General features: G+C 39.8%; 1 protein-coding gene and 1 long non-coding RNA gene across 2 annotated transcripts in view; one reads left to right on the top strand and one right to left on the bottom strand.

Moving 5' to 3' along the window:
- Positions 1 to 1,031, top strand: part of FOXP2 (forkhead box P2) — a 586,718-nt gene extending 585,687 nt beyond the window's left edge. The window contains exon 20 of the mRNA XM_032275664.1: positions 1 to 1,031. This exon is cut by the window's left edge and continues 2,195 nt beyond it. The gene's annotated coding sequence lies outside the window, so the exon portion shown is untranslated.
- Positions 1,032 to 7,158: 6,127 nt separating this feature from the next.
- Positions 7,159 to 16,280, bottom strand: LOC116550016. Its single transcript, XR_004268203.1, has 3 exons — positions 15,827 to 16,280; positions 12,910 to 13,054; positions 7,159 to 7,281 (listed from the first exon to the last, which is right to left on the bottom strand). It is a non-coding gene; the product is annotated as an uncharacterized LOC116550016 (long non-coding RNA).
- Positions 16,281 to 25,311: the final 9,031 nt, after the last annotated feature.

The following is a 25,311-nucleotide window of genomic DNA, read 5'->3' as shown; positions in this document are numbered from 1 at the left end:
ATGGCAGATTGCATGAAACGTGAGAACGTCACAGTAACTGCTACTTTTCATTATGTTTGTCTTTGGGTCATGATCAACGAACTGGAAGTTTACAATATGGTATTACAAGAAAGATGGGTATGGTGAAGGATGGTTTTCAGTCATCTAAGATCCTACCGTAAGGATTATCTGAAAGGAAAAATGGGTCTTTCAGGTGCATGTTTAAAGGCTTTGATGGACTGGAAGTAACTGTGAGAGTTGTACCATCAGGAGGGTGGCCTAAGACTACAATGCTAAAGTATGCATACCTCAGTTAGAAAACTTTTGAAAGGAAGTCTCAGCCACAGAATGCATATACCTGTAGAGTTTTGCATGGGTTTTATATGAATACAATTTTAAAAAATAGCTGCTTGCACATTATACCAGAAAAACCTCCAAAACTGCAATTGCTTTGAAAATAGATTTTAGGTTTTTTGGAGTTTTCTGAAATGCTTGGTCTGTATTTTGATAATTGTGCATATTATGTAAAAATGTTGGTGGACCCATAAATGACCAGACTTTTTCTAAGAAAAATGTTGCTTTAATGCATTTCATGAATTTTTACTCTTATATCATTGCTTGCTAGTAATAGCAAATCTGCTTTTCTGCATCTGCTTTGCGTAGCTATTGTAAGGCTTTGAACTAATGTATGTATTTATTGCTTGAACTTCTGTGCATACCTTATAAAGCATAATGTCTGACAATTTAAATGGCTCATGTATTCTTGCTTCTATCATAAGCTGATTATGGGGACTATGATCTTTTGTATACGGCAAATTTTAAACTGTAGCACAAACATCTGTTTATGTATTGGTGGAATATACCTGTTTTATTTATCTTTTTTGAGGTAAACTAATTTTTGATACTTTTCATTACTGTGTACTATGTTCATACTTTGAATTCTCTGACGTTAGAAGTCATGGTTGAGAATTGTAACAGCTGTTATTCGTTCTGTATTCATGGCTTTCACTGCTGAATAAAATAAAGGACCAAACCTAGGATTTGAAAGAAAACTGTCTACCTCTAACACCAGGGAGTTATCAGATTTTATTTTACATAGTTTTAGTCTACAACGACACAATTGCTTAAACCTAGGGGGCTTAAGGCTTATATTCTATGTGGTTGGATTCATGGCACAGTTGTACCGTTTGAAAATCAATTAAAATTTTATGTGAATGTTACAAGTATTTGGTAGAATTACCACTAACTGGGTTTTCTTTAGCTAACTCAGTTATGGAGAAAATGTCATCAGCATTCTGTGTCTACAGCTGCTTAACTTCATAAGAATGCATTTCTTTGTGATTAGGGAATTGAAGAATAGTCAGCTAGGAATAGAGCTACAGAAGTACACTTAAATAAACCATCCTGGACTTTAATGTCCCTGGGCAGATTCAGTCGCAAAATCCAATACGATGTTTTGTAAAGTTTTCAAGTTGGACATTTACATTTTTGAGAATTTTGAGACTTCATCTTATACATGCCAATATTAACACACATTTGGACAATAGCTTTATTAAGTCTATAAAGCTATTGAAAAGAACATGGCTTACCTTTGTTATTTCACTTGTTCAGGTTGCAATGAAAGGTTTTTTTTTTTTTTTTTTTTTTTTTTTCCATGAACACTTGACATATCTTAGCAAAAAAGAAGGATGTACATTTTACTATAGAATTAATGTATGAACAGTGTGTCACTGCTGTTGGATGTAAAAATGTATATGAAACCATTTCATTCACTTGGTTACATTTCTGAAGTATAAATAAAAAAGTCTAATTCTTTTTGACCCATTTATAACCACTAGGATTTTATTCTTTCGGAGAGACCATTCTTCCATGCCAGAGCCAAGTCATAAATTTGTGTACACATGTCCCACAATTTGTTTAAAATCATTTTCTTAGGGATTGGGGATTCATAAACCAGACCATACTCAAATGTAGTCAATAGAGATGGAGGCTGCTTGTCAAATGCATTCCATTAAAAACTGTCTTCAGGTTCCAAATTGCGTCCCCACACAATCATCTCATGTTTTCATGTTTTTATTCTGATAAAATTTGACATTATAAATTCTGAACATTAAAAAAATGCCAGGGGAAAACATGATTACTCTTTTTAACTTTACTACTTTTTTTGCTTTTTTGTGGTTTTTTTTTTTTTTTTTTTTTTTTTTTTGCCTCTAAATATCAGTCACACCCACAGCCTCCAGCCGTGGTTTAGGGGAATGTATCAGAGGTAGGTAAGTAGCCTCCAAGGAAATGCTTTGTAGGAGATTAGTGATCTGTTTCAGACTCATATTAGTGGAAAAAACAGGCAAGATACGGCCTGTGAATAAGGAAAGTTTGCTTATTTCTTTAACCTAAATTCTGAAATTCCTCACAATCAGAAGTAAAAGGAAAATGAATCTATTGAGAATTTTTTAATTTTGTGCATAACAATATTTTCTGTCATCCTAGTGAAAGGGTAACTTGACTAAAGAACTTTCCACAGATTAAAAATGGCTGTAAAAGACATATGAACATGAGATTAATGTTCTTGAACATAAGATTTTTTTCACTGTCAATTAGTTGAAAGTAAATGTTTACCTATCTACCCTATCCAGTGTATTTTGTTAACTTACTAAAGGCTATATACCAAGATGTGAATCCAGTCTGAGCATTTTCTATACTTTAATATAAGGAGAACAATTTAGAGATTAGAAATAACAAGAAATGAGTAAAACTGATTTGGCTAATGTTTTGTACTTAAACCTAAATTCAAATTCATGTCATCCTATAGTTGAAAACACTTGTCCAGTATTTTGTGTTGTTGAATTAAGGGAGGATTCAGGTGCTTTGTAAAAAGTCAGTCATGCAATTACTTCTGAATTTTTAAAATAACACAAAAAAAGATGTCAACTTAAAAATCTAACTAAGCAGAGGGGAAATACAGACGGCAAGTCACGCTTTAAGTATTTCCTTGAACCAGAGTCATGAAAGCTAAGCATCCAAACCCCTACTGTTTGAAATCTTTTACAAAAGGATATTAAGGCAAATCCTAATGTTTAAATGCTGATGAAGGAAAAGAACATAAAAGCTCTATCTTTCCGTCCTTCCGCTTTTTGTTTGTTTGTGTTTGTTTTTGAACTGCATGGAAAACTGTAAACACCAAGACACAAGATAAGTATAAGAGAATGTGTAAGATGTGGCTTTACCCACAATTTGACGTATTGTTCCCTTCACCCTCCGTATATTCGGTTGCCATCAGCACAGGTTAAAAGAAACTGTGTGGCACCTGAATAAATGGAAAGACCAGCCTTAGTGAAAGAGTTTCTAATTTTCTGGGAAATTTGCACCTTACAGGCGATAGCCGTGTTACTTAAGCCAATATATACACATAGGCACTCACACACATACTCCAGGAAGAAAACAAAATCAGAACCTTAAGCTCCAGATATACATGATCGTTTTCACACTCTGTTGTGAAGGTTCACTTAAAAATCTTTGAATAAATATCAGTCAATCTCTTTCCTAAAGCTGAAGCTGATCTTATCCTCCAACTTCAGGGATCTATAGTTTTCAGCACTCGTATAGAAAATTAAAACATCCACATTATAAAAATTCTTCCTCTTTTCATGTTTGAGGATCATTGGGATCAAAGGTTTGACAGTGAATATTCACATCCAGAGGGGACGGCGAAGAGAAAGAAAAAATGAAAAGGGTTATTAAAGAAAATGTTCCTATTATGACCAGACATAATACGTATTTTTTCAACTCTTCATGTCATGATTATAGCACTGAAGAGGTCATCCATTTGAAACTGGACTATGTGATTCCCTTCTCAATCACTCGTAGATGCTCCTCGTGCTCAATAGCAATTTGCTGTTGCCCTCTGGAAATTGTGTGGAACAGCTTCACATTCCCATGATAACATCTACGGATGCAAAGCCCCGAAGCCACCATTCCCCCTGTGGAGGCTGTGGACAGCCCTGGAGTCATGGGAAATGTGACATGTAGAAAGGACACCTGGCCTCCCTGCTTTCCTTGAAGTATATTGATAGAGTGCTATAGAAAATGTAACATTTTCCCCATGAATGTGAACACATGGACACAGGGAGGGGAGCATCACACACTGGGGTCTGTCGGGGGAAATAGGGGAGGGAGAGTGGGGGGTGGGGAGTTGGGGAGAGATACCATGGGGAGAAATGCCAGATACAGGTGATGCGGAGGAAAGCAGCAAATCACACTGCCACGTGTGTACCTATGCAACAATCTTGCATGTTCTTCACATGTACCCCAAAACCTAAAATGCAGTAAAAAATAATAATAAAAAATAAAATAAAAGCTTTCAAACTGCAAAAAATAAAAATAAAAAGAAGAAAATGCAACACTTTAAAATTACCAATCCTCTTTCATCAAATGTGCTGGGGGGAAAAACTCAAGAGAAGTCTCAGGAAGAAGTCATAAAATTTTAAAAAGTCACTTCTAATATAAAGTTATTATGATCATAAATTCATATACCTTCCATAAGCCAAAAGATTAAGCTTTTTGGAGAACAAAAGCTAAGGAAAATTTGGATGAGCATCTAACTGAGTCTTTGGAGTTGAACTGTGCACCATTATTTAAATGTTTTGTTTAATGCCCTTCACCAAAGAAAGGAGCTCCTATACAGTTAATCCACAAGAAACCATGTCAACCAGCCTCAATAGGGTTGGGGCTCAATAGAAATGTTTCATCTGCAAATATTAAACCTAGATGTTGAAAGTCTTATAATAATATGAAATGCATGCTAGTAGTGCCATGCATTTGTTTATAGTTTGGGGCTCTCTAATAATAGAAATCAGTTACTTTCAAAGTTAATTTTTTTAAAAAGAAGATTTGCAGATAATTAAACATAAATTTTTCAATCATTTTATAGGTCCCACTGTTTTCCCAATAACCACAAAATGCTATGTGAGCCACCTGCAATAATCCAGCATTCTTGGTTGTCTACAATCTGAGTGAGACACCTAGTTCTCCAGTATATTCTGCTTATTTACCATTGAGGAAGGTTTATTTAATACTCATTGTGATGCATAATCAGGTAGAGTTATTTGACAATATTTATTTCATCAATACATACTCCATCATTTTAGAAATAGTCTCCACCACAAAATCAAAATATCTGATTAATTTTGCCCTCTGCATAAATTTAAAACTGTTATTATTGGATAGTGAGCGTGTCAATGGTTGTCATTTTGTTAAAAGAATAGTCTTGAGCATTAGTGTCGTAAAATTTTCTAAGGAAGGGCATTTTGACACTAAAATTGTTATTTCTAGCTTTTAGAAAAAAAACACTGGGTCATTTGAAAAGTACATATGATCTGTAAAATTTGAGAGACAGTCACCTTAAGATTAGGCATCCAAAGAGGCTTCAAGAACTTTGGCAGAAGTTAAGTAACCTATTAAGGTTTATTTCCAAAATATGTAATCAAAATAGGAGGGAAAAAATTTTCATGTTGTGTGCCAAAGAACTCCAAAGTTATGGCTTGTACAGAAGAATTCATTTTTCATAACTCAGGTCTCAAATGCAATTACATTTAAGTTCATCAGGAGGTTAATAGGTAGCAACTTTTTGTTTAGAGAGCATTGTAACTATTCAAAAGGTGAGCTACAAATCAATAAGCTTTGCATTCTCAGTGAGTCACACAAGCATCCACTCACTTGCCTTTTGACTTTTAGGAAAATATTACCAGTATTGAATAATTCCGTATGTTTATGACTGAGCTAAAATGCAGCCCTTTTTTGTCTGAGTGGCTTCCTGTTCCAGTCCATTGGAAAGAGGGCAGTGATGGGGCACTAACAAGCTAGACTGTGTTGGTCCACACAAGGTCTAAGAAAGTAAGATCGAACGCAGACTCTGGATCTGAAATGTGAAACTGGTTTCATGTCATTTGCCAACTCTAACATGGATTCACATTGTGTGCCTGGAGTGCCTGGCACATAGTAGAGGCTCAGTAAATACCTGATGATGGGCTCTGAGGCCGTACCCCGACTATACAAGAAAAATGTGCCTTCCTCTACTCTTGACTTCTGCCACGATGACAGGAGGGCCACTGATTTTCCAATCCAATTTTGGTTTCTTGATGGCAATGAGACCAGAGAGGTATTCATACTGTGGTCGAAAACCATGAGGCTTATCAGTGGATAGGGTCTATGAGCTGGGAATAATTTCAAATTGGTGTATTAGGCACTGAAACAAAGTATGTGGGAAGTGTAATCAGTGGAAATTTTACATTTGGTGAATTTCTGTTACACATAAATACCTAAATGTTATTACACTTGATAGGTACTCAGGGACTATCTAAAATTATTCCATTCTTAGGGAACTAAGACACCTGCTAAATTGCACCCAGGAGGCTCTTTCACGGAAGGCTGAAGTTCGACCTCCTTGGGTTATAAGACAGATTTCTTATTCTCTCATTTCTAGCCAAGCCTTTGGATCAGTGTGAGACCTCTGTTTACCATATAGAAATGAACTTTGGGAGACAGCTATGTTTTTCTCAAAAATCCTTAGTGGGAATAGTTCCAGTTCAAACCATTTCCCCTTCTCTCATACTAAATGAAGAGACCTGGGATGAGAACCTCCAAAACCCTTCCTTAATGAAGAGTCTCAGTTGGAAACTGCCGTGTTTATCCAACCATGTTTCTTAGATAGCACCTGGACAGAGAGGTAGATGATATGAATAACTGTCTGAGCAGTAACCTCTGGATACAATTCCTGCTAGTCAAGCTCCCAGATCCTGGTTCCCAAGGCCCTCATTCTTGTGTGCATGAGGCCAGTGGCATAGCTCACAGCACCCCACAGCCGGCCATGCCAGTCCCTGCTCAGCAGTGCAGCCCCCCTACTTTTCCCATGCTGCCTGATGCTACCCATGCAGCTACAGCTGGGGTCCACACAGCCTGCTGATGCCACCCCTCCATCACCACTGGAGTCTCTGGAGAGATTGCCACCACAGGGCCACCCCTTCTGACAAGATCCTGCCCCACCTCTGTTCATCATCTTTCTTCCTGGAATAGAAGAATCTACTTCATGTTATTGTGTTAAATCGCATTTTCACAAAGGCGTTTTGTGGCCAGCAGTTGCAAGATAAAACTGATGTTACTTGTTTTGTCATAAAGATAAAGCTCACTCTCTCTCTCATTGGACTTACTTTCGCAGGTTATCACAGCCTCAAACCTTCCCTGATGCTTAAGAGCTTGGCTTCCGTTCTCTTCAAGTCTGGGCTGGATCTGAAGATAACTTGAGTCATTCTAGGTAGAGGAAAAAAACCCTTAGATTTTAATAACCTTGTAAATATGACTATAACACAACAATGCTATCTCTGTCTCTTTCTCAACTTAAAAGGGGTGAAAGTCCTTTTCCTATTTAGCATCATGCTTCAGATGTTGGGTAACAGCCCTTGCACCATCATCATCACCACCCTCTTGTCAAAGTCTCAGTCGTATAAGTCAGCTGTGCCTGTTATTACGCCCTGAGGAAAACAGACTTCTCTCCATCAAGAAACCAACACTGACAAGTATATCCAAGTTCAAGGGACAGAACCAGCTCACTTTAAGTCTCTCTCTGTAGTGTTCCAGGGCAAGCCTGTGTAAGAGGAATTTCTGACTATGCATCACAATTGGCCTGAGGGTTGATGTTAATGTACCCCTCAGACCCTCTCGCCACTTTTCTTGCTTTTCACCATTCCTCCATGGACCTCTGGGCTCCTCAGGCCAGTTAGGCAGTGTTATAAGGTCAAGGGCTGGCAAGGATTTGTTTCCTTGAAAGATACTGGATTAAGGAGTTTGATTCCAACATGTAGTTGTCCAAACAAGTAGTTGATATATTCAGGAATGAAACTTCAGGAGTTGATATTAGAAGGCTTCTTGGCCAGGTGTGGTGGCTCATGCCTGTAATCCCAGCATTTTGGGAGGCCGAGGTGGGTGGATCACCTGAGGTTAGGAGTTTGAGACCAGGCTGACCAACACGGCAAAACCCCATCTCTACTAAAAATACAAATAATAATAATAATAATAATAATAGCTGGGCGTGATTGTGGGCACCTGCAATCTCAGCTACTTGGGAGGCTGAGACAGGAGAATTGCTTGAACCTGGGAGGCAGAAGCTGGAGGCAGCTCAGTTACTGTGAGCTGAGATCGTGCCACTGCACTCCATCCTGGGCAACAGAGTGAGATTCTGTCTCAAAAAAAAAAGCCGCCTTAAAATTCTTCGTCCCTCTACCTGGGATTAAATTTCTAATGTTCATTTTAGGATTTAGAAGTATGGAATGAGAGCCTGCTCTAAAAGTCAGGCATGGAGTGGGGCCTTAAGAAAAACAGTCACAAAATCCTAAATAGCAAAACAAGCAAAAACAGGGAAACTTAAAGGATGTTTCAGGCCTACAGGGCAGGTAGAAAACGGCCACAGAATTTCCCCTATTGCCACTTACTGAAAAAAGCATACTGGGTAAAAAAAAAAAAAAAAAAAAAAATGGTCTCATGTCCTATTCTAAAAATGGTGTCTAATTGAATCAAGGAAGCAAGTCTAATACATGGGTGTGGAAGGCATTGAACTAGGTCTCTGGAGACTTAGTTTCTCCTGTGATTCTTTCACTTATTCAGTGGGTTGCCCTGAACGGATTACTTCACTCTCTGTGACACAGTTTGCTTATCTGTGTAGAAAAAAGTATTTCAACTGATATCCTTGAAGGTCCCTTTCAGCTTCAACATCATCTGATTCACTCTTTTAAAAATCTAAGCCTCATGGCTAAATTCAGTAATCATGATCTAAGAAATTATTTTTTTCAAAAGGTAAAAAGAAAGCAAATGTGTACAGCTTTTGAGAGCTAATCAATATCCAGCTTCAATAAATAATGAGTTATTTGTTCTGATTGAGGGAAGCTGAGTTGGAATGAGGAGACGGGCTGGTTTAGAATCACAGATCTTGGTTTCTGAGCCATTTCACCACTAATTGACTGTGCAGCTATGGGTCATAGCAGCTGGCTATGTCTCTTTGCACTGAAAGTGCTGTGTGAGAAAGAACCAAATAAAGGAATGAGATAGGAAATGAAGGCAGGAGGAGGAAAAATTATGGTATATTGGACTGGGTAGATCCTGAATCCATCTATAAAAGACTGAGGCCTTCCTAGTTCAGTAGTTCAGATTTCTTAACTGCAGGATGAGAATATCTACTTCACGGAGCTTCCTAATAGAAGACTCCATAAGTCAGTTTACTCATTTATTCAACAAATATTTGTTTAATGTTGATGACAAACCAGATCCTTCCATAGGCCCTGGCAAGCATAAGAGTGAACAAAGACCAACAGAAAGCCCTATGTCCAAGGAGCTTGCATGCCAGTTAGTATGAAAAGATCATAAGTACATAAGTACCAGGACAAGTGCCTGGCACATAGGAATTGCTCAATAAAGTGTTAGCATCATTGCTGTTATTTTTAAGTGGAGGAAGAAATACACAACCTTTTAAAAATGTAGTCATCAGAAACTTCTTTGCATAGGATTCAACTTTTCAGTATCAAAAAGTCATGCACTTTCATCTCCACTGTTCTTTTTTTCCTATTTTCTGTGGTTTAGTCTCATTAAATATATCCAACTCTTGGGTTGTCTGTCAGCTGACAGTAGGGAGATACATTTGCCAATCAATCAAGACTAAAATATAAATAAAAAGGATACAAATGGAAATTAGGTTGTAGAAAATGCAGCCCTATTGCCTCCTCTTTCTCACAGGTGGTGGGGTGGCCCATTGATATCTGCCTGTGATTATCTTTCCAATCTAATTCTGTGGCCTATACCTACTATGTTTAGCTGGGCTTTCCATTTTGCTTTCAGGAGTCTGCTTGGGAAGCCAATAGTAAACACTGGCTCTTATTTATCTCTTTGGAATTGCTGCCATAGCAATCCTAACTCTACTTCAGGCAGTGTGGTTCCTCTGGTTGAACGGAGGAAAGGAAAAAACAGCAAACTGTAGACCAAAATTAATCTTTTGAGAATTTTCTTGCTACACTTCAGTTATTTTATCTGTAATTTATTTTAAAGATCTCTACTACAGATAACATGGTTTATAACATGTATATGTAAATTAATTTTACTAGATCCTAGCTGTCAGATACTATTTTAAGTTTTTTATTTAGTAACACTACTCCAAGGATGGCCAGGAAGCTTTGGAAGAGGTTAATCAAGACTCAACCTTCCAGAGGTGGTTTTGACAAACAGTTGCCATAACATCAGCTAAATCTTCTCCAGAAGGTTTGCTCATTAGCAAAATGAATAGGAAGAACTTTTACTGATTGAATGAATAGAATTAAAAATGTGCGATATTGATGCTTTAGAGGAGGATTAAAAAAAATGTGGATTGATTAGAGAAAAAACGTGCAAGCCCTTCTGCCCTTGTAGTAACAAGGCCAGGCCAGCAGTATAGCATCTTTGGATTGACGCCAACTCCATTCGATCTTCTGTAATGCTTACCAGAAGATTCTTGCTATGATCTAAATGTTTATGTCACCTTAAAATTCATATGTTGAAATTCTAACCCCCAAGGTAATGGTATTAGGAGGTAGGGCCTTTTGGAGGTGATTAGGTCATGAGGGTTGAGCCCTCATGAATGGGATTAGTTCCCTTATAAAAGAGGTCCCAGAGAGGTAGCTCACTCCTTCTACCATGTGAGGACACAGCAAGAGGCACCATCTGTGGACCAAAAAGCAGTTCCTCATCAGACACTGAATCTGCTGGCGCCTTGATCATGGACTTCCTCATATCCAGAACTGTGGGAAGTGAGTTTCTGTTGTTTATAAGCTACTCAGTCCAAGGCATTTTGTTATAACAGCCCAAATAGACTAAGACGATTTTCTGGCCTGATTCTAGTGTCTTAACTGATCCTGTCCTCTGCATGAACCTAGTGACTGACTTTTCAGAGTGCTTAAAACGTAAGAGCAAGAACATGCCTGATCTTATAAGAACTGGTTAGTCAACATCATCGTATCTGTTTGCTAATGAAGGTATGTACTTGTGGCAGACTTTGGTGTAATACTTACTTTCATCATAATACACACCTTACCAGGGCAGAGAGGCTGTTGAGAAGGAACATGTAATTTCCCTACCTCAATGACATCTGAATGGCATTTATGCAAACACCCTGACAATGGCAAAAGGCCATTTGTAACATGGTGTTCACGATGGGCAATAACAAAGCATGACCCAAGATGATCTCATGAGCTTTACTACAATGATTTCTGGTTTATCTGCACAGATAATGAAATGCTGGGAGTTGCAAATGCAGAGAAATAAATTTAAAAATAAATTTATTATAGTATGACTTTATTATTTATTGTTTAGATTTATTTTTTAACATGAGGCTTAATTCAGTCTAGGAAACTTTTATTAAGCATCTATGTGATAGATAATTGACTAAAAGCCAGTCATACTGAAATGAAGTCTTCTTGCCCTTGAAAAATTTAGAGTGAGTTGTGAGTGACATAGGTACATATATTGATATTCCAACAAAGGTAGAGTTATGCACAGATTAGGTAGGTAGGATCAGTCAGTAGTGTGGTCCTTGTTTGGGCTTCTAGGAGATGACTATTGAGCCAAATCTTGAAGGATGAATAAAAATAACTGATTAGAATAATGGCTTAGATATATTGACCATTTATCAAGCATATTTAATGGGAACACAGGCTGAGACCAAAGGCTCAGATCTGGTGAAGGGAGCACGCAGTAGTCCAGCTGGATTTGATGATGACTTCAACTAAGACACAGTTTGGGATGAAGTGGAGGGAATGGGTTAAAATACATTTAGCAACAATCTTATAGGTTTTGATGGTAGAGTGAATGTGGATATGAGAAAAAGGGAGAACTTAGGTAGCTCCCAGATTTCTGACTAGGATGACTGTATGTGTAAGACATAAGTTGAACAAGGATATCCTGAAGCATAGAATCAAGAGGCAATTTATTTTGGTCTCTTACTGTCTTTCTGAGCTTTATTTAGTTGGGCAACTATCTGCACCAGACACAAATTTGGACCAGTGCCATGGCTTACTGACTCACTTTCTGGCAATAGACATTCCTATCATCATGTTGGGGAAGTAAATATAATTTGACATGTAAAGCACAGTCCCATGTTTCAGTCAGAACCCTGACCTTGACTTTGCATGATAAGCTGTGGCCTCCTTCAGCTCACACTTGCCCAGCCTGGAGCCCTGCTGCTATGTGGTGAGGACCAGGGCCACCTTCTCCCGCCTAGGTGCTCTGCTTGCCTCCCACTCATAGCTGCCTGTGCTGGTCGGCAGGGGCAAAATGGGAAGAGGGTGGGGTTACTGAGATAGTGGAGACAGAAAGGCAAGAGGCCCCATTCTTATTTGCTTTTGAGGCTTTATTCGGGGCCTAGCTCATATTTAAAGTTGACCATTTCTCTTTGGGGACCTGCATAAGTCTGTTTGGGGTGCTGTAATCAATTACCATAGGCTGGATGCCTTATAAACAACAAAAATTCATTTTTTACAGTTCGGGTGTCTCAGAAGTCCAAGACCAAGGTACCGGGAGGTTCGGTTCTAGGGACTGCCCTCTTCTTAGTTCACATACAGCTGTCTTTTTGCTATGTCCTTTTCTTACATAGCAGAAAAGGTGACAGAGGTCTCTGAGATCTCTTTTATAAGGACACTATAAGGACAGAAATCCCACTCATGAGGTGTTTATCCTTATGATCTAATTATCTCCCAAGGGCCTCACTTCCTAACACCATTACATTGAGGGTTACGATTTCAACTTAGGAATTTAGGGAACACCAACATTTAGTTTATAGAAGGACCCTTTTGGGGAGTCTTGGGATAGCGCCAACTGGACCACCCTTCTGTAGTTCCTTTTCAAACAAATCAAAAAACAAAATACCTCTCTCTGTTGTTCAAAGTGGTTACTTGCTGCTCCTTCCACCAAGACTGGGTGTGTTATATCTTCAGCTCCTTCCTGCATGGTCAGACAGGTCCTCAGCAATTCCACTTTGGCTCTTTTGCTGTTGTGCTAAATCCCTGTTGACCTGAGTAGGGAAAGTGCCAGGTTTAACAGGGCGAAGAAGAAATCCAAAACCAGCAAACGAGACATGGTGGTTTATTAAGGACTTATATACAGAGGGGAGAGTCCAGTGGCAGCGGGCTGGGCAGGAGAACCACCTTACATACAGAAATTGCACAATGGTAGGAGGCTGGACAACATATCCACCATATATATGGCCCAGTGGCGGCTGGTTGGGCAGGAGAACAAGCACTTGCAAAAACAGCATGCAGTTTATCTAGCATTTTCACTTAACAGCCTCCCCTTAATGACCTCCACCTGGCAACCTGCATTCAACCCAAAACTCAGGGCTTCAATCCCCCATACGGCTGATATGGCTTGACTCTGCATCCCAACCCAAATCACATCTTGAAATGTAATCCCTACATGTCAAGGGAGGGACTTGTAATCCCCACATATCCAGGGAGGAAAGTGATTGGATTATGGGGGCAGTTTCCCCATGCTGTTCTCATAACGGTGGGTGAATTCTCACAAGATCGGATGGTTTTATAAAAGGTACTTGTACCTTCACTCACTTCTCTCCTGCCTCCTTGGGAAGAAGGTGCCTGCTTCCCCTTCTGCCATGACTGTAAGTTTCCTGAGCCACCAGCCATATGGAACTATGAGTCAATTAAACCTCTTTTCTTCTTGGGTAGTATCTTTGTGTTAATAGCAGTGTGAAAACTGACTAATACAATGGCCCTTCCACCAGATGAGCCAGAGCTCAGATGTTCCTCATAGACAAAGAACACACATTTGATTGGAACACACATTCAGGCATATCTGGTATACAGGCTCATCCTAAGAGTATGCTTAAGTTACTGTTGTTAGGTGTGTTTACCCTATACTTGCATCATCCAAATTTAGTCTATGGACAATATTCTTATAACCATATGTCTCAGAGACATTGGTCAGCAGGCCCATCCCACTTTTGCCAGCAAAGCAATGAGCTCTTTGTTAGGCTGACTCTCCCAGTAGGGAGTCCGCCTTGAGTCAACAGGCAGCATTACCTTTGTCAGGTGTGAGTCTGGCACCAGACCTTTTGGTCTCCCACCTTGAGCAAAGACATTTAAAATTTCTTGGTATTGTCCCTGGAAGCTCCCCTACGAGGCTTCAGATGTGAAGGCAGGACCCACCCCATCCCTTTAGCATCCCTTTACCAATCTCATGAAGAACTTCAATCTGGACATTCTATAGGAGGAGCACAGTGGAAATATTAACTACAACAGAGATTCCTAATGGAGGTGCCAATTGTGGAATAATTGGAATAAAAGAGAGCCCATGCATGAACCCAGCTCAGACAATCAGTGGTCACCCATCCCCTTTATGTACCAGCAGCTGGTGGAATCCCAGAGGCCCTTGTCACAGGACATACCAGCTTTTCACTTCAAAGCTCTTTGTCTCAGTGACTCATCAGACCTCTCGCCCTCACCCGTATATATGGTCTGGTGTGGGGAAAAAAAAAAATAAATAAGAAAAATGTCTTTAGGAGTCTTTTGCTTTGCCTTAAGTCAATTCCCCAGAGGGTCTGAATCTCACTGGATGACTGCCTCCTCTGTGGTTAAGTCAACCTTTATTTCCGAAGTTCCCCAGTTTTAGCCCACTTTCTGGTTGCTCTGATATCTTCAATAAGCCCTGTTGATGGTTTTCATTTTTGCCCATGGCTTTTCCCACCCTGCCTCTGTTTGTGGGGTTGAGGTCATGTCTCTGCTTTCCCTAAGAATGATTTCCCAGGCTTAATATTGCCTTTTGGTCTCACAGTCTATGTCTCTACCTGGATTATCAATCAGCAGTGTGTCACCTACCAACCTCTATTGTATCTTGGGCTTTCAGACCAGTTTATCCAGGTAATATTCAAACCACTGCTGCCTAAGTCCTTGTTATGCATGTAATCACCCTTACTCAAAAGGGAGGAATTGGCTGTGATAAGGCCCACTAAAAGGGTTAGCCACAGTGGAAATAAGAGATAAGCCTGCATGAGCACTTGCTCATTGCATGAGCACATTGATTTCTGTGCCCCAAATAGTGTAAGCAAACCCCAGCAGAATAAGGACACTATAGAGCTTGAGAACATTTTTAATAACCAGTAATTGACTCTATTGAGAAGAATTTCAAAGAAAGTGAAACTCCAAGCTTATTGGATGTGTTCATTTGCAACCTGTGACAGTGCATGTTAAAGATTATATTATTCAGGCCAGGTGCAGTGGCTCACACCTGTAATCCCAGCACTTCGGAAGGCAGAGGCGGGAGGATCAACTGAGGTCAGAAGTTTGAGACCAGCCTGGCCAACATGGTGAAGCCCTCTCTACTAAAAAAAATACAAAAATTAGCCAGGCATGGTGGCACGCACCTGTAAACCCAGCTACTCAGGAAGCTGAGGCAGGAGAATCACTTGAATCCGGGAAGCAGAGGTTGTAGTGAACCAAGATTGCACCACTGCACTACAGTCTGGGCGACTAAGCAAATCTCCGTCTCAAAAAAAAAAAAAAAAAAAAATTATATTATTCTTTTCATTGATTACTCCAAACTTCAAAGTCATGCATATATAAAAAGTGCCAGAATGTTCTCCAGGTTGTGCAAGGCAATATCATCTTATCAGCTCTCAATAAGGTAAAACATATACTTAAATGCTGAACACTCGAGGAATTAAGAATACAACCACCTTCAATATTAAGCCTCCATTGTAATGAAAAGTCATTTAAAGTTTCCTTGAGATAGTTGACAAATATATTTTGAAAAACTTAGTTTCAGTACTCACCTCAACTCTTAATTCTTACTGAGATTCTCTCTACACTGAAGCTCTACCTTAGGCAAGTCCTCATATGTGTCTTATTTGTTGCTTGCAATTGTCCTGGGATATTAGAAGCAAGTGAAAGATGGAAAGGGCTATGGTGACATCACAGAATTAGTAAGCAAAGGAGCTAGAATTCAAATTCAGATCTCACTGCTTGCACACAAAGTTTCAGTTTGGTTTTACACATGGAGACATTTTAATGAAGGAATGATAATGAATTCTCAGCTGAACTTAAAATTCTGAAGTGCTAAAGTTACCAGGATTACAAAAACATAATGTGCAATATCTTCAGGAAGCAACTGCAAAAACGTGTTTTTAGAGGTCTGCAATTCCATATATTTATGACAAATATGGCTGTTTTAAAATTTGTCTATTTATTTTTGGTCTATTTCCCAGGCTATTTGAGGCAACAGTTTGAGTGTTGTTTTTTAGCCCCTAATGAAACAACTTGTAGAAGTTTTGAAATTAATTAGTAGCATAATGTGATAGATGGGGAAATCTTAGTGGAGGCTATGATAGAACTACTGAAAAGCAAGGGATTCAGTCTGTGGTTTACAGTTACTGCTCTTTTGGAGAAGAGTCTCATCACATGAAAACTCAGGTGAGTCAGACATTAAGCCTGTATCTGCCAGATGCCTGCTTCCAGAGATATTTCTTTTTGCAAATTTTTTTTTTGAGGCAGTTTCACTCTTGTCGCCCAGCCTGGAGTACAATGGCACGATCTTGGCTCATTGCAACTCCACCTCCTGGGTCCAAGTGATTTTCCTGTCTCAGCTTCCTGAGTAGCTGGGATTACAGGCACCTGCCACCATGCCTGGTAAATTTTTTGTATTTTTAGTAGAGAAGGGGTCTCACCATGTTGGCCAGGCTGATCTTGAACCCCTGACCTCAGGTGATACACCCACCTCAGCCTCCCAAAGTGCTGGGATAACAAGCGTGAGCCACTGCACCCAATCTGAAAAAGTATTTCTTGCAGTCGGGAGCCATATGCCTTAGGCATTCTCACTACTCAACTTACACTGGGCCCCATATGGAGAGGTGCTAGGTAAAATTAATAACATTTAAATGATGTGGTTTATGTAAACATGTAGGCCTTTTCATCAGACATTTTTCTATTATTAAAACCACTTTCATTATCCTCTATATTTCTTTTTCTCTTTGTTTCCTATTTTGTGTGGTGTTTGCAGGTATAATAAACCTTGGATCAGTTAGTTGGCCAGCTTGACTGAAAAATGTTTTCAAAAGAAAAAGTTAAAAAGCAACACAAAACATATTGAAAACCATTTCCAGGTTGAGATCCAAGATGGCCATTAGCAGCAGCTCAGGATTGCAGCTCCCAGTGAAGGTGCAGGGAGTGAGTGGACGCCAGACTTCCAGATGAACTTTTGTTGCCCACGGACCGGGATATTCCCAGCGGAGGAGCTCCACGGGTCGCCAGTGCGACTCTTTTGGCCAGAGCGGCTGTTTTGCCGGCGTCCCAGTGGGGAGGAGTATGTGGGACTGGGTGCCCTTTTGGTTGGCGTTTGGAGCTCCGGGAAGGCAGAGTCGCCCATTCAGCTGATTGAAGAGGGGACTGAAGCGGGGAGCCAGACCCAGAGATTCCCAGGCAGAAAAATGCCAGGAATTTCAGTGCTGCTGTTTTAGCCCCAGCGGTCGCCCCAGGGGAAATTGCATGGATCCAGGTGCCTTTTCACCAGGCGACTGGGGCATTTGGGAGAGAATCGACTGTTCAATTGGGAAAAGAAAAAAGGGGACTCCGAGGCGGGGAGCCAGGTGATCGGGCTCGGCTGGTCCCACCCACACAAAAACATAGCAATTGGAAACGCTGATGGTTGAGAGTTTCACAGCAAGCACAGCTGAACCCGGGAAGGTTCAGCTCTGTGGGGGAGGGGTGACTGCCGAAGGAAAACAAAGAAACAGAAATAACATGATTACCAACAAGCTGGACGTTCACTCAGAGACCCAATCTGAAAGTCAGCAATTACAAAGACCACAGGTGGATAAATCCATAAAGATGGGAAGAAACCTATGCAAAAAGGCTGAAAACATCCGAAATCAGAATGCCTCTCCTCCTTCAGGGGATCAAAGCTCCTCATCAGCAAGGGAACAAGGCCTGATGGAGAACGAATGTGATGAATTGTCAGAATCAGGCTTCAGAAGGTGGATAATAAGAAACTTCTGTGAGCTAAAAGAACATGTTCTAACCCAATGCAAAGAAACTAAGAACCTTGAAAAAAGGTTTGACGAAATGCTAACGAGAATAGACAATTTAGAGAGGAATATAAGTGAATTAATGGAGCTGAAAAACACCATACAAGAACTTTGCAAAGTATGTACAAGTTTTAACAGTTGAATTGACCAAGAAGGAGAAAGGATATCAGAGGTTGAAAACCAACTCAATGAAATAAAATGAGAAGACAAGGTCAGAGAAAAAAGGGTAAAAAGGAATGAGCAAAGTATCCAAGAAATATGGGACTAAGTGAAAAGACCTAATCTATGTTTGATAGGTGTACCTGAATGTGACAAAGAGAATGAATCTAAGCTGGAAAATATTCTTCAGGATATTATTCAGGAAAACTTTCCCAACCTAGCAAGGCAGGACAATATTCAACTCCAGGTAATACAGAGAACACCATAAAGGTATTCCTCAAGAAGAGCAACCCCAAGGCACATAATCATCAGATTCACCAGGGTTGAAATGAAGGAGAAAATGCTAAGGGCAGCCAGAGAGAAAGGTCAGGTTACCCACAAAGGGAAGCCTATCAGACTCACAAAAGATCTCTTAGCAGAAACCCTACAAGCCAGAAGAGAGTGGGGGCCAATATTCAACATCCTTAAAGAAAAGAACTTTCAACCCAGAATTTCATATCCAGCCAAACTAAGCTTCATAACTGAAGGAAAAAGAAAATCTTTTGTGAACAAGCAAGTACTCAGAGATTTCATCACCACCAGGCCTGCTTTACAAGAGCTTCTGAAAGAAGCACTACACATAGAAAGGAACAACCAGTATCAGCCATTCGGAAAATATACCAAAAAGTAAAGAGCATCAACATAATGAAGAATCTACATCAACTAAAGGGCAAAACAGCCAGCTAGCATTAAATGGCAGTATTAAATTCACATATATTAATATTAATCCTAAACTGCCTAAATGCCCCAATCAAAAGACACAGACAGGCAAATTGGATAAAAAGCCAAAACCCATCTGTATACTGCATCTAGACCCATCTCACATGCGAGGATACACAGAGACTCAAAACAAAGGGATGGAGGAAGATTTACCAACCAAATGCATCACATTGTCAATATTAGACAGATCAGCAAGACAGAAAATTAACAAGGATATCCAGGATTTGAATTCAGACCTGGAACAAGTAAACTTAATAAACATTTACAGAACTCTCCACCCCAAATCCACAAAACATATATTCTTCTCACTACCACATCACACCTACTCTAAAAGTGACAACATAATTGGAAGTAAATCACTCCTCAGTAATTGCATAGCATTTCACAGGTTTAAATGAAATATTGGTTGGCTGCTTTTTTATTATTTTCCTCCCTTATTCCTTCCTGTCTCCATTGTTAAGCACAATTATCAGCATAAAAGAAGATTTTAATACCCATTTTTGGACTGCATTCTAGCCTGGGCGATAAAACAAGACTCCCGTTCTCTCTCCCACTTTTTCTTCCTCTTTCTTTCTCTCTTTCATTCTTTTTTTCTTTCTTTCTCAAAAAGGAAAACCATTTCCATACCAATTTCTTCCCTCTGTTAGTTCAGTTGTAAGAAATGGAGAACAAAAGCATTACCAACCAAGGCTTTTAGCGGAAACATAATTGCTTGCACATCCAAATACATCAGCCAAGTTTGCAACACACGATTAGGCAGCCAATTGTGTTGAAAATGTGCTTGCTCATTCAGAGGAGACCACGCCCCAGGGCTCACCCACTGGCTCCTCTCCAGTCCTGACGTTCAGTTAGCGCAGCCTATTCCCATTAGCCACTTGTTGAAAACATAAGAGGGCTACCAGGTGGTAAGAATCGTTTGGTGCAAATGAAAGAACCAATGTCTCTAACAAACCCCACCTTAGGCCAGGAATGCCTCTCTTTCTAGTCTGCCCTATTCTGCCTAGCAGTTTCTTTCTGTAAAGGGATACTGATAAAGAGTAGCTATGTGCTGAAAACTGTGCACACTCATTATCTTTAAAAACATGATGTCACAGGGATGCATCAAAGCCTAATTTTTGTAGTTGACATGAACTGTCATTCAATTTAAAAGAAAAGCAGGGTCCTGTTGTATGTATGACCTCAGGTATATTTGCCCATTTTCACCTCTCTACCCAAAGTTAGTTTAGTTTCTAATTCTTGGGTGAATGTGTTGGTAATTTGGAAACACACTTTCCATGTCCTGGAATTCTTTTCTAATTCTAACACTGGTTTTTGAATGACCTTGAATGCAGCAAAGTATATCAAAGTAAAGCAGGACCATCTTTTTTTTCTTTTTCTTTTTCTTTTTCTTTTTTCCCCTGGCATTCAGAGAGAAGCATCTTTCAACAGTTAGCCTTTAGGTATTCAGAAAACATGACATGACAGGTGACTGCCCATCTCTTTGCTGGGTTATTGGTTAAATTGCCTTTAGCTACATGGCCTATCACTTAACAAGTCTTTCATTAAGATCAACCCAGTAGTGTTGGGATTGACAATGTGCTGGGAACGAATTCTCCTAATAATTGCTAAATGTTGTTCTCATCCCCAACAGGGTACCACATGAAACGCAGAAGATGAGCCAGGATGCTAGCTAGCCAGCCAAACAGAAAGAATAGCATGTCTTCTACTTAAGCAAGGAATTCCATTTTCTTTTTCCCAAGTGTTTGTTGATTTCCTGGTGATCATGACTCAAGACAAAGCCTAAAGCAAAAACTTCACATTTCCATGTCAAACTGACTGTTGGGTTCTGTATTAGTTTTCTATTTCTGCTTTAACAAATTCCCTCCAACCTAATGGCTTAAAACAATACAAATTTATCATCTGACACTTTTTCATCGCATGTCTCAATGGACAAAAATCAAGGTGTCACAGGGCTGCATATCTTTCCAGAGGCTCCATAGGAGACTCTGTTTTTTTACCCATTCCAGCTTCCAGAGGCTTCCTATAGTTCTTGGCTTGTGGTCCTTTCCCTGCATCTTCATAGCCACCAACAGCAGGCTGAGTTCTTCCCACAACATTTTACTGTCACCTCTCCTCCCTCCTCTACTTTGAAGGACCCTTGTGATTATATTGCACCCACAAGAATAATCCATAATATTATTCCTCATTTAGATTGAGCTGAGTAGCAAACTTCATTCCATCTGCATTGTTAATTTCCTTTGCCATATAATCTAACATATTCACAGGTTTCTGAGATAAGAATGTGGATGTCTTTAGGGGAAGGGCATTATTTTGCTTTACCACAGACTCATTTTCAATTTGACTGATTTTTTTTTTCAACGATCGTTTCCAAAGTTACATGGGAACAGTAAACAGGAAAACATATCTTCCAGCCAAGTCTATTCTTTCATCTTTGCTCTTACCAACAGCTTTAAATGGCTTTGCTTGTCACAGGCAGATTTTAAGATTCAACAATCTTTGGTTCCATATTGTCTGTATTCTAACTTCAGTGAGCCCCTTCCCTCCCCACCTGCCTTTGTGTGGACAGTGCGGTTCTGCTTTCAGTAACGAGCCCCTCTGCCACAGAGCAGACCTTTTGAAGAGTACCTACTTTTCATCATACCAAAGTATGAGCTCACACACGTTCATACTTGCCTTTGTTCCCTCCAGGCTTCCATACCTCATGAGTTGCCTCTTTGCTTTCAGGGGGAATCAACGTAGCAGACCTCAACAGCATTCTGTTTCAGGGGTTGAGGGAGAGGCAGCAGAGAGGGGATTTAGGTTATATGCAATGACCACCTCTTTCCTGGGTTTGCCCTCTCAGCAGCTGGAGGGCTTGGAGGTGCCAAGCTCTCTGATTTAGAACTACACAGGTCTGAAGGCTGAGCATTTTCTATGAAGGGCCTTCATCTTTGGAATTCCCTCTCCAAGCCTATTGACCTAGATGGCCTGAAGTAAATTCTGTCTCACTAGTAAAGTGGATTTCAGAGTTAATATGGCCAAGCTGATTTGGATTATTTATTTTCAATGTCAGCCACAGTTATGGAACTCTCAGATGTGTGCAGGAATTGAGTGCATCTTTAGAAATCTCAGGAACAAATAGCTCTGCCTGAGAACGGAGAGGGTTTGGCTATAATCTTTTTGTATTGCCTGTGTCTTGCTCTAATCCTGAATACTGAGCCTGTGCTTTGTGGCTATTTATTCTATGTTGTTATTGTTGTTTTTGTCACGCTAACCTACCTGATCTGTTGCTGTATTTGATGACTTATTATCTCTCTCTAGCTATCTTGATAGCAAATGACTGACAGAAATAAATGTAAATAAAGTATATGGCATTCCTGCATATTGAGTCAGCTGCACTAGCCTGGGTGGGTGGAGGGGGGAATTGGAGTAAGGTGAACGTGAAGGAAGTTATTAGCTCTCCAGCAGGGGCAAAGAGAAAAGCCAGTTCTGTCAAAAGTGAACGTTGAAACAAAAGAAAATAACCCTGTCCCAAATGCTCTGGGCTGAATCAGCCTTCCTGGGGTCTTATTCTGGTTCAGAGATAGCTCTGTCCTTGAAGTACTCTCTGTTGAGTGACACTAGTCCATGGTATCAAGTAGTGTTTAAAATACCTAGATTAAAAGCCTTCTGCATTTAATGTCTCAGCTCCAACAGGTATATAAACCAAAATGAACTTGCAAATTTCATTGAAGCTTTATCCTCTAGCCCAGGTTAGTCCCTAATGTCACAATTTCCACATTCCTGACAAAGAATCTTTTACTCTAACCAAGTTCCCGTTCACAGTTGGCATCTGCCCCATCCAGCGGGGGAAGGTGACTTTAGTGGTGTCCTCGCTCTTGCAGAGGTACAGGTTAACATCCTCCTTGGGCAATGAGGGGACTAATATTCTGTTCTTTGTTCAAAGCTCTGAAGGATCAATGTATGAGATGTGCTACTCGAATTGATGCTATTCCTGTCCTGAAAGCATTAACTCCACTTCCCTTCCCAGTGGAAGAGGTGAGAGGATGTGACTCTTGGCTCAGCATTGCCCAAGTAAATAATTTTAATCAAATTTCAGCCAGAAATGCATTGATGTTTTAATTAAAATGAATAGATAACAGAGCTTCTTAGAGATTTGTGCTAATTCAAAGTGGGCCGTGGATTTCAAATACATTCAGATCAAGTAGTGCTGCTGTTTTTATAGATCCGATGAATGTTTGACTGAAGTTAGCTAATGTGTCCCTAAGTCCAGCCACTATCTCACAGGAAGTTGACTTCTGGTCAAACTGTTCTTGGAAATGTCCCAGCAAATGTTGCATCTCTTGCAGAATTTCTGCACTTAAAGGATGAAACATGAATATAATACCCTGTGATCCCCACCTACCACGTAGCTTAGGTAAAATTGCTTCCTTAGGGTTTTGATACAGAAAGTAGAAGCATTAATTTGAGTGTACAACTATGCGTCTCTCTATTGAGCCTCTCCATTAGAAAGTGGGGAGCCTAAGAGCATAGTGCTGGGTGATATGATCAGGGATGTCTAAAATCAGAAGCACATTCAAGTTTGACTGATCAAATTGAATTAGTCGGCTCAAGGTCCAGCAGCTAGTAGAAAGTTTTCCCCTTGGTGAACCATCCTTTTCTTCAGACACAAAAAGAATGATGCTGTCTGAAGCTATTCTCAAAGCTAACTGGCCTCAACATTGAGCCTCATGGGTAGTCAGTTCACTGTACCTCTATAAAGCATTTCAGCATATCCAAAGTCCTGATGCACTGAACAGTCTATGATTGATGTGTTTTGTAGGATAGCCTGACCCACTAGTCCCAATGCCGTCTGCCCAGAATAGCCTGACCCTCTCCCATGACTGTGCTCATTCTGGCCCCTACAGGTTTATTTCCTTCAAATGGCCCAATCACATCTGTGGCTCACCAGACCCAAAAAGGCTGAACTGACATTCTGTAGAGCAGGTGCTAAAAATTCTTATGTTAAGTATCAAAGACTTAATGAAGCAGGCTGGTATAACTGTTAGCTTTGTCCTTGCAACTAAAACAGCAATCCCCAATATTCATCTGCATATCTTGCTTTCAACTTTCATTGCTCCTATTTAATTCATTTCCATCATTGCATCTCATGTGAAGAGAGCTGTTTCTGTGTTCAGATCATGTTATAGGGCCATGACAAATCCAGAACCTTGGATTAAAACATGTTCCATTAACCCTGTTGAGTCTGTATTTTCTGCTTTGTCAGGTTCTGCCATATGTTAACATGATCATTTCTGTTAAAAGAAATTATGATCTTTAACTTTCATATGTATCTGGATTTCCCTTTCATTTGAATCATGTCGTGATTCAAAATTTTCTCTTATTTTTTAAAGCTTCCTTTGCTTTAACAAGGTTTCAACACCAGTGTGGTGATTCCTACTGTGGTCTCATTAGTATCTGTTTCAGAGCTGGAATAATTTTCTCTAATTTTTTATTCTCTATGTGTAGTTTTGCATTCTGGAATATTTATTGCATTCTTTTATTGTAATCAGACATTGGGTGAAAGGCCCAATTTTATCCTCCATAATTTTTGGACCCTTGCATCTTTGTCAAGTTATCATTGAGAATGCAGTCACAGGAAGACACTTTTGCCCTTACCTTTCTATCTTGAAATTCTATTTATAAGTCATTTGTCTCTCCATGTAGTTCTGCTGACCAAGTCATACTTGATTTAATTGCCCTTCTTACATTGAAATTAGTTGCAACTCTCCCACATTCTCACTCACCTTTCAACTCCTCAAGGCTTTATTCTTGCAGTGTCATTATATAGTTGTTCAAATGAAATGAATCAGAAATAAAGCAGGCCATTTAGGTTGCATCTATACAAATAAACACTAGGGTCAGGATTAAACCACAGGAGCAGGTTTTCACAGATTTTAGTTCGAAAATGGATACCATCTCTTTCCTCAAGGATCCCAATGGGAGAGGCAAAAAAGTGCATGATTTCTACAGTTGATCTCAGCCAAAAGGCCAAGAAGCAATTAAAATTGCATGATTTCTGAGTGTTTTTCACGGCATCAGATTCAGACCTAGCTGTCCCGTTTTGGCATCATTGATCTTTTCAGTGTTTTTTTTTGGTGATGCTTCTCTAAGTAGTGGGGTGAATTCTTCAGATTGAAGCATACTCCTAAAGTTGGAATGCTTAGAACCGACCTACAAGTCATCTCCATCATCACAAATGTACTGCTTTTAGCAGTGGACTGATTTTTAATTTTTTTTTTTAGATGGAGTTTTGCTTTTGTTGCCCAGGCTTGAGTGCAATGGTGCAATCTCGGCTCACT

This window comes from Sapajus apella, unplaced genomic scaffold (assembly GCF_009761245.1).
Source record: "Sapajus apella isolate SASKATOON/1434 unplaced genomic scaffold, GSC_monkey_1.0 scaffold7, whole genome shotgun sequence".
Classification (NCBI taxonomy): Eukaryota; Metazoa; Chordata; class Mammalia; order Primates; family Cebidae; genus Sapajus; species Sapajus apella.
The sequence above is the reverse complement of the archived record's forward strand: the minus strand, read 5'-3'. Positions and strand labels throughout refer to the sequence as shown.